This window comes from Orcinus orca, chromosome 1 (assembly GCF_937001465.1).
Source record: "Orcinus orca chromosome 1, mOrcOrc1.1, whole genome shotgun sequence".
NCBI lineage: Eukaryota > Metazoa > Chordata > Mammalia > Artiodactyla > Delphinidae > Orcinus > Orcinus orca.
In genome coordinates, this window is record NC_064559.1 from 14,151,020 (window position 1) to 14,160,838 (window position 9,819).

General features: G+C 44.3%; 1 pseudogene; it reads right to left on the bottom strand.

Annotated features, from left to right (window-relative positions):
- Positions 1 to 5,880: 5,880 nt before the first annotated feature.
- On the bottom strand, positions 5,881 to 5,998 carry LOC117201846 (uncharacterized; annotated as a pseudogene).
- Positions 5,999 to 9,819: the final 3,821 nt, after the last annotated feature.

Here is a 9,819-nt window from a genome sequence, read left to right on the forward strand (position 1 = left end):
ATATGATGTTGGACTTCTCTTCAAAGATCAGCAGAATATCTGGCAACACTGCACACTTATTCCAGAATACTGACTGGTTGGCACTGGGTGGGACCTATATTTTCCTATTGAGCACAAGCCCTGAGGTGGCCGTGTCCCCACCTGTCATACTGCGTGAGCCTGTGCACCTCACCCAGACATCTACTCTCACGTGTGCTGCTGACTTGGCTCCTGGAAGCATTTGATTTTGGGTCCTGACATTCACAGGAGTGGAGAATATAGCAGGTATAGCTGAGGGAACCAGGGAAGGATTTCTGGAGTTCTAGGGGCCTTTGGAAGCACAGCACGTGCAGCTGAAGAGAGGGAGGCTGGCCTGGGGGGAGGAGATCCTAAATACTAAGGGTGGAAGCTCTGGCTAGATGATGGCTGAGGACGAGGTGGCCAGGCCTCTGGTTTCCCTCCTGAGAAAGAAGATTTTCTTTTTTTTGAGAAATTAAAAAATACATTTATTTACTTATCTTATACATAGTATCAATAGTGTATATATGTCAATCCCAGACATACACACACTATTGATACTATGTATAAATAGATAACTAGTGAGAACCTACTGTATAGCACAGGGAACTCTACTCAGTGCTCTGTGGTGACCTAAATGGGAAGGAAATCCAAAAAAGAGGGAATATATGATACTTATAGATGATTCACTTTGCTATACAGTAGAAACTAACACAACATTGTAAAGAAATTATGCTCCAATAAAAACTTTTAAAAAAAGAAAAGACGATGTAAAATAGAATTCCTTTGTGAACTGAATATACTGCATATTTCTCCTATAAAAAAAAATTTAAAAATTTAAAAATACATTTATTAAGTCATTCAAAAAGCAATAATAAGCCCATTATATGGTAATAAGCCCATTATATGGTAACATGAAAAACGTATTTTTACAAAATGATTATATTTCCTAAAACAAAAACTTTAGTGATAAGAGTGGCATTATTTTACATTTCTGCAAATATCTTTATGTTTAGCTTAATAGAAGACAGCTGGTGTTTGTTTCTGTATTCAGGCTATAGTGATACGTTGTTTTGATTGAAGTATATGAAGAAAGTAGCCTCACACAGAGATGGAATCAGGAAAGGGAGGAGTATTTTAATAGACTTTTCAGATAATTATGGCTGTCCTTCTTTAATACTATACTCCAAACTTAACAAGTGGCAGGTTTTTTGGTATATTTTTTAAGTTTTTATTTTATATTGGAGTATAGTTGCTTAGCAATGTTGTGCTAGTTTCAGGTGTACAGCAAAGTGATTCAGTTTTATATATACATGTACCTATTCTTTTTCGAATTCTTTTCCCACTTAGGTTATTACAGAATGTTGAACAGAGTTCCCTGTGCTATACAGTAGGTCCTTGTTGGTTATCTATTTTAAATATAGAGAAAGGAGATTTTCAATCAGCCCTGGGTTTCCATAGGGGACTTGGAGCTGCTGAATGTAGTGCCCATTTGTTAAGGTTCTTTCAGGAGAAGTAGGGATTGCTAGAGTTCCAAGGAAACCTGACTCCTGTGATTCACCACTGCATTTTGCACTGGAAGAAACTGAGGCCGAGAGAGGGGGAGTGCCTTGGCCAAAGTCATACAGCAAGGTCGGGAGCAAGGTCAACTCCTGCTCTATTTTACTTATTCCTTCACCAGAGAAATCAAGAAAAAGGGAAGGAGGGAGAAAAGGCAGGTGTGAGGAGATAGAAAATTATGAACCAGTGCTCTGCTTTTAGGCTAATCAGAACTTTGAATTCAGAGAGTTTCTTCTTTTCTTTCAAGAAAGAAATGTGTTTTTATAATCCGACTTCAATGGCTGGTGGGAAAAAGTCCTTCAAGTCCCCAAGGACTGTTAAGAAAACTACCATTAAATTCTAGTCTTCAGAGCTGTCTGAGTCATAATAACTGTAACGAACTCTGGGAGTGTGTGTTTTCTTAGGATTTCTCTTTTGGCCAGTCATGTGAGAAATAGGGAAGGGGAGGCAAGAAGGAATAGGCAAGTTTTACTAGCATAATAAGAAAAGGTACAAATTGGGATAATTTCATAATTAAGCGTAGCCTCTCTGAGTCTGGTGAAGATTCACTTCGCTAGACAGTAGCAACTAACACAACATTGTGAAACAACTATACCCCGCTAAAAATGAACAAATAAAAAGTAAATAAATAAGCTGTCAAGACATACAAAAAAGAAACTATATTTGCAGAATTCCAGAGGAAAAAGATGTTAGGAGAATGAGTAGGATTGGGTTTGCGGTGGGGAAGGAGGAGGTAGACTATATATGGCACATATGGCAACATGTTCCTTCCCAGGGAGGAATATGTACATACGTAGGTTCCCTTTGCTGGGAAAGCTTTTCCCCACATCCAACCCTAACCATCCCAACACCCTTGGGATGTGCTGAGGCAGTTATCCTTCAGGGCTCAGCTGAAATGTTCCCTTGGGACCCTGAAATTCCCCATCGTAATATTCATCACACTTGCAATTAATTATTTGTGTCATTAGTTTCTTTCTGCCAGGCTTTCCTGCTGCAGGGTAAGCTCCACTAATGACTACAGTGTCTGTATCTGTTTTGCTCATGACTAACTGTGTAGAGCCCATAGTAGACACTCAATCAGTATTTAGTGAAAGGCTTTAGGACATCTTCCCTGCCTCTAATCCCTCATAATCTTTATGGAGACCATCCAGAGGGCAGCTAAGCAGGAGAGAGGCTTTCAGTACAGCTGTTCCTGGCCTCCCCTCCCTCCCGATACTACCCTGGCACATCACATCTTCAGACTGCTTAAAGAGGCAGGCTTAGCAGACAGGGAGTTTGTTGGACTGGGTCTAAACAAGCAATGCAGAAATAACTTCTAAAGGCGCTGACTGCCATGCAAGAAGTGAGCCCAGTTGAGGGAACTCCCTCCCCGGTGTGGACATGTGTCTGAGCAGGAGAGAAAGGCCCCACCCACAAGTGAACCGAGAACCCAGTGATTTCAGATGTGACCCCAAAATGCCATCTTAAGGACTTGGTTCTCTGTTGAGCTGCTTCTCTCTTAAGTAACTCGACAGCCCGAGCTCTGGGCAAGTGTTGGAGGTGAGCTGATTTCACCAGGGTATCGATTCTCCTTAAAGATTCTCTAAGGTAAAAGTAAACATCTGCAAACTGAAGTTCTGTGAGTTCTTGGTAACAACTTTCTGTCCACACACCCCAGAGCACGCTGGCTAACAACCCCCCAGGGAGGCAACTCTGCAGCTTGCAAAGTGCTTTTTACACACCTGCTATCAGATCCTCACATATAAGTGAGGCATTTTCATCATCATATGATGTATGTGGTATTAGCATCCTCATACCTATTTTATGGCTGTTTCAACGAATGCCCACAAAGTTTAGGAAGCCTGCCCCCGGTCACCCAGCCAGCTCAAGCCAGAGCTGGGGCCTGGAAGGGCCGTTGTCCCGGCCACCTGCCAGTTCCCTCTTGCCTGTCTTATAAGGCTGAGGTTTTCCCAAGGGAACCAGTGGATGTTAGAAACTGAAGTGTTGCCTTCCAGCAGGCCGGGGGACCTGGACGTTAGCCTTTGAGCGTGGGATCAAACCTGATCATCTCCGGTTGTGATCAAGAAAAGGAAAACCTCTCCGTGGGCCAAAAACGTTGTTATGAAGCTCGCCGACAGGGCCCCAGCCTTCGGTGCCCTTGGTGTGTGGGGTATGGTGGTGTCCAGCTCGGCATGTCGCCCTGGGCGCTTTGCACTTGCAGAGGAGGGGACAGGGGGACAGCGTGTGGGAACACAACCCGGGGCTGGCTCAGGATGGAAGGTCACTGCGGGGGGCGGGGGGAGCAGGGGCCGGTGGGTACAGAGAAAGAAGGCAGGAGCCAGGCCTGGTTTTCAAAATCAGCCTCCAGGGCTTCCCTGGTGGCGCAGCGGTTGAGAGTCCGCCTGACGATGCAGGGGACACGGGTTCGTGCCCCGGTCCGGGAAGATCCCACATGCCGCGGAGCGGCTGGGCCCGTGAGCCATGGCCGCTGAGCTTGCGCGTCCGGAGCCTGTGCTCCGCCACGGGAGAGGCCACAACAGTGAGAGACCCGCGTACCGCAAAAAAAAAAAAAAAAAAAAAAAAAAAAAAAAAAAATCAGCCTCCAGCCTGTTGTCCTCAGAAGAGGATACCTCAGTCCCGGCACAAAATAAAAGGGCGGTGGGAGCAAATGAGGTTGCTTCTCTCAGTTGTTTATTTTTCCTCTCTCGTTTCCGCTGGTTTTCCTCCAGCCCCAATCCCCCTGGCCTCTGGTTTCCCGCCACTATCTGGTTAATAACCTCCCACATCAGCCTGCTCAGCCCCCCTCGTCTCCCCCTGCAATCTCTTCTCCAGGCTTTGCTGAGGCTGTATTTACCCACACACAGGATTTCCGTAGGTGGTAACCACAGGGCCTGGTGGCTCCGGCGCTGTCCCTCCTCCCCTCATGGGGGTCTATTTACAGCCGAGGAAGAATTCCAATTTCCCCCCGCCCTCAAGAATGTGACCGTCCTTAGACGTCTCTCCTACGCCAACAGCCAGCACTTGGTAAGATCACTCACCCTCACACCCGTCCCTCCCCGGTCTCCTCAAATGCAGAGACGAGAGATAAGGTACACAGGTGAGTTAACCAAGGTGGGTGGCTCACTCACTCACGAACCTCCAGGCCGAGGGTCGTGGGGCGGGACCTCCGGACGCCTCCCCGTCTGGGCCCCCATCATATCACAGGCCTTGTCCATCCAGATCCCACAGAAAGGGGATACGGCATCCCCGGCAGACATCCTCGCGAAACTCGCCCCCACCCCACTGCGTTTACTGCTTCCAGGACCGTTCACTCAACACTCAGAGAAGTATCCACCTCACAGGGTATTTGCTTTTTGTTTAGCTGTGTATGGATGGGTGATGCACATTCAGAAAAGTGCGCAAGTCGGCAGCCCAGTCAAGTTTCACAACGTGGACGTACTGAGGTAATCAGCACCCAGATGAGAATGTTTCCCACCTCCAGAAGCCCCTTCCTATACCCCAACCCGGCCGCTGCCTACCGTCTCTCACCCCCAGCCCCCAGCCCCCAGCATCCCGACTTCTGACACCACACATCAGTTTTGCCTCATGGGTTTTACACTTAAGAAGCTGGATTCCAGAGATACACAGACAAGACTTTTAATTTTTCTCCATCAACAATATCTGGGAGGCAGGAGGCTTGTTGAGCCGGCTCTGGGTGTTCTATTTTATTTTCAACTCTCAGGATCCCTAATTCCCTAACACCACATAACTGTGAGGAATTTTAGGGAAGGAGTTATCTATGTGAGAAACCCTGCAGTGGGCAGCATGCCAAGTGTGGAGGAAAAGTGGAATGAGATAAATAAGATGAAGGCGTTGTGAAGAGATAGGGACCATAAGATGAAGGCGTTGTGAAGAGATAGGGACCGCATGAAGCTGAGGCCTCCAGGAAGGGGGGGAGGTAGGGGGATGGGGACTGCAAAGGTGGCAGGAAACTGAAACACATGCTAATATTTTCACCAAAGGGAGAGAGAAAAGAGTTCCAACCGCTCCCAGCAGTCTTCAGCCCATCCTTGCCTCTTTTCACTTTTTTCTCTATTTCTGGAGATGCTATTTTAAGCAAAGCCATACTCCCTACCTCTTTACTTTAAACACCCGCTGAAAACAGAAGTATAACATACGCCACATTTGTAATTTGTGTGTGTGTGTGTGTGTGTGTGTGTGTGTGTGTGTGTATGTGTGGTAATTTACCCTAGTGATATCTAGGACATTCACAATATTGTACAACCATCACCCCTATATGGATCCAGAACCTTTGTATCACCCCAAAAGGACACCTCATACTCATTAAGCAGCCACTCTCCTTCCTCAAAACCATGTTCAGATGCCACCAAGTAGGTGGCAATGCCTTCACTATATGTGTGTTGTCCAGGCCTCCTCCAATCTTGTCAAAAGGAATGCATATCTTCTCTCTTTCATACAAGGCCCACATATGTAATTTTAAATTTTCTGGTAGCCATGCTAAAAAGGTAAAAAGAAACAGGTGAAAGTAATTTTAATACTTTATCTAATCCATTTTTATGGCTGAGTAGTATTCTGTCGTATATCTATACCACACCTTCTGTATCCATTCATCTGTCGATGGATATTTAGGTTGTTTCCATTTGCAACAACATGGACGGACCCAGAGATTATCATACTAAGTGAAGTAAGTCAGAAAGAGAAAGACAAATACCATATGATATCACTTATATGTGGAATCTAAAATATGGCATATAGGAACTTATCTACAGTACAGACTTGTGGTTGCCAAGGGGGTTGGGGGGTGGGGGAGGGATGGAGTGGGAGGGTGGGATTAGCAGATACAAACTATTATACACAAATGGATAAACAACAAGGTCCTAAAGTATAGCACAGGGAACTAGATTCAATATGCTGTAATAAACCATAATGGAAAAGAATATGAAAAAGAATATAGACACATATATACGTATAACTGAATCACTGCTGTACAGCAGAAATTAACACATTATAAAACAACTATACTTCAATAAAATAAATTTTTTAAAATAACTTCTTTAATCCAATATTTCCAAACTGTTATCATTTCAGCACATCATCATCATAAAAATGATTGCTGAGCTATCTTGCACTCTTTCATTTGCACTAAGCCTTTGAAATCAGGTGTGTATCTCTCACATACCATACATCTCCACTGGACCAGCCACATTTCAGAAGCCCCACGTGGCTAACGGTTACTGTGTTAGGTGGTGCAGCTCTAAACAATTTGTAGAATGCTATCAATATGCCAAGTCATCTTTTTAAGGGTGGTTATTAAATACTGAAACGTTTTGAGGCTACAGTTTTGTTTTTAATACAAATTTATTTTCTTCGTTATGAAAAATAATATACTTGGAAACTGTGGAAAGAAAAATTACCCCTAAGCCCCAGCACAAGCAAAACTATGATCACTTTCTGACACTCCGTATGTCATGACTTCTTTGTAGTGTTTTCTCATCGTTTTGTGCCCCATACAGCGATGTTACCACCACTTTGAAGTGGAAACTGAAGGCCAGTATGACCATTTACCAGAGGCAACAACACAGCTTTCCCCAGAGTCTTGAGGAGGTTTGTGAACTAGCTTGTGTCTAAGATTCCTTCCAACCCAAACATGCCAGGGTACTAGGATGTCGTTCGTCCCTTCCACCTAACAGACACACACAGACACACAGACACATACACACATACACACACACAGAGCGCAGGTCTTCCGTTCCACCCCATAGAACAGTCTGAAAAGAGTAAGATCACCTCTACTCAGCCTTGCTAACTCTCTGGGAAAACACAGAGATCTAAACGGAAACACTTTTATTTAGCATTCATGCTCAGAAAGAAGAAAGCCTAGCAGAAACCTGACTCAGTATCCAAGAATGTAAAAACATTTCTTTTTAGATTCCCAGCAGCTTCATGCCACAATGCCCCAAGCTGGAAAGAAAAAAAAGTGCCATTTCATATGTTTATAGCAACATCTGATTTAATATTATACAGTTTTGCTTAGTCACAAACCAGAACAAATACTTTCAGATTTATTACATCCTTCCATTCAGAGACTCTATAATCATAGTTAATAATGCAGCCATTCCACAGCCCAAGAAAGAAGGTTTCTAATTTTGGGGACCAAAGATTCCTGAGAGGCAGGTTATTTTCAAGAAGGATTTAAGGTTTTCAAACTCTCAATGAAGCTTGAAATTCATCTTTTCCAGTTCACATGAAAAGAGTTTCCTCTGAATATTGGCTGGGAGGTAGAAAGAGAGGAAAACCAGTTGACAGACAGACTCTCCCAGAGCTTTTAGAGAATGTGGCAATCACTCACCAGCATTCCCAATCCTTACCTTGTCTCGCAAATGAAAACAAAATAAACACAGAGCAAACAGACAAACACAAAAACCATACCATTGACTCCCATGTTCTTTGCGCTGTTAATGCTGTATTTTGGGCTTCCTTCTTACTCATTGATTCATTAAAAGGCACAAATTGATTTTTAGAAGAAGCAAATATTCTGACAAAGCATACTTTCTTATTATTCCCCCATGCATACATTCCCACACAGGCATTTTTCACACGTCTGTACACAATTGTTCTGCCCCAAGCCTTGCCCGTTCCTGCCTAATTAATTCAGGATTAGTTACTGACTAATCCATCCAGGTCGTGTCTTCAGGGTTCGGCTCTCTTTCAGGGCACAGGTGTCCTCCGTTGCATCCCGATGTGGGTGCTCTGTGGTCCTCTGAGGGGTGGGGGATGCGTGTTTGGATTAGCGTGAGCACGTCGCCCAACGTGGGCGCGTCATGTTAAACCGCAATGCATTCTAGTGAGTTCCATCTCTCAAAGAAAGCCAGGATTTGTCCCTCCAGTATTTCTTTACACACCATTAAAGAGAATGCCAACGTTAAGGCAGGGTGAGAAGGTGTCAGTGAGAACTTAGTCTGCAGGGAATCAGTTAAGAGTTTAGAAGAGTCTGGGGCCCTTATAAAACTGAGGATTCCTAGGTCCCACCACAGACCTGCCACGTTGGGATATCAGGGGGTCAGATACAGGAATAGTCACTCGGAGCAAAATTCTTAGGGGATTCACATACACACTGCAGCCTACACACACGGGTCTTAAAGTTCCCTTCATTAAGTCATAAGCAAATACATCAAAACAAGACTGTAGGATTAAATCAGGTTCCAGTTGAAGATACTACCGCTCTTTGAATGAGTTCTTGCTAACAGATTTTTAGCAGCACGTTGCCAGAAATCAAAAGGCTTGAGTTCTGTTCTAGCCCATCACCTATAACGTGGGCAAGTTACTTAACCTTTTCAAACCTCCCTGACACTGAGTTATGCAACTAGGGGCAAGTGTGATTACAATACTGAAACAGCTTACAAAAGGCTTTCCCATCCATCCACCTCACTGGATTGTCAGGAGGATTAAATAGTGTGCAGTGGATGAACTCTCTCTGCAGACTTCACGGCACCTGACAAAGGCACAGCACAATTAAGAGTGTGGACATAGTTTCAGATGAAACGTCCTATTTTTTTTTTTTGAGGTCAAATTATCTGTTTTATTACTGATAAAGGCTAGGCTGGAGGGTGTGGTTTAGGAATATAGAGGCAATGGAATTTCTTTTTTTTTTTTTCTCTCAGTTTAAAATTTATTCACCAAGCCTCAGACAGCACTGGGCAGTTACGGGTCTCTCCCGACTAGGACAGGGTTTTTCTGCCAAGCTCACCACTTGAACCAAGGAGACTTGAGTTCCAGCAGCTTGAAGGCAGGAAGATCCCAGGAAGGAAGGAGGAGGAGAAACAGCAGAACTCAACTGCTATACCCAAGTTTACCAAGCATTTCTCTCCTGAGAAGGAGAATGAGAGGAAGTGGGAAGGGGCCAAGACAAACTAATGCCCCTTCGTTGGATGTGTCAGGGATAAGTGCGATTATAATACTCAAGCAGCCTGAGGGAAGTTACAATCTCTGCCCCCAAATTACTCAACTTTTTGTACCTTGAACCCATTGTGCTCAATCATTATGCCTATGGTCAAGCAGAAGGGGTACCACATCTTCAGAGAGGGAGTCAACCTCCACCCCCAAACCAGCCACTGCTCCACTATAGATCTTCCTGGGCAGGCAGTGTGCATTCTTCTCCTATGAGTTTCCGAGTTGGGTCAGTGAGATACATTATGTTTTTCAAGGCCTTTCTGTAGTCAAGAAGAAAAAAGGTAGTTTCTCTTCAATTTTCCATCTCAAATTATTTCAAGCTACATTGACCAA